Raw genomic sequence first — 453 nt, forward strand, 5'->3', positions numbered from 1 at the left:
CTCGTCCCCCAGTACAGAGCAGAGCTGACCCTCGTCCTCCAGTACAGAGCTGAGCTCACCCTCGTCCTCCAGTACAGAGCTGAGCTGACCCTCGTCCCCCAGTACAGAGCTGAGCTGACCCTCGTCCCCCAGTACAGAGCTGAGCTGACCCTCGTCCTTCAGTACAGAGCAAAGCTGACCCTCGTCCTCCAGTACAGAGCTGAGCTGACCCTCGTCCCCCAGTCCAGAGCTGAGCTGACCCTCATCCCCCAGTACAGAGCTGAGCTGACCCTCGTCCTTCAGTACAGAGCAAAGCTGACCCTCATCCTCCAGTACAGAGCTGAGCTGACCCTCGTCCTCCAGTACAGAGCTGAGCTGACCCTCGTCCTCCAGTACAGAGCTGAGCTGACCCTCGTCCCCCAGTACAGAGCAGAGCTGACCCTCGTCCTCCAGTACAGAGCTGAGCTGACCCTC

The 453-nt window shown here is 60.3% G+C and overlaps 1 protein-coding gene across 2 annotated transcripts in view; it reads left to right on the forward strand.

The window, feature by feature from the left end:
• PPP1R37 (protein phosphatase 1, regulatory subunit 37) overlaps positions 1–453 on the forward strand; it is a 46,235-nt gene that overhangs the window by 44,857 nt on the left and 925 nt on the right. The gene's annotated exons all lie outside the window — the stretch shown is intronic.

Source organism: Elephantulus edwardii, unplaced genomic scaffold (genome assembly GCF_000299155.1).
Source record: "Elephantulus edwardii isolate Elephantulus edwardi_28Jun2011 unplaced genomic scaffold, EleEdw1.0 scaffold00315, whole genome shotgun sequence".
In the NCBI taxonomy this organism is placed as follows: domain Eukaryota; kingdom Metazoa; phylum Chordata; class Mammalia; order Macroscelidea; family Macroscelididae; genus Elephantulus; species Elephantulus edwardii.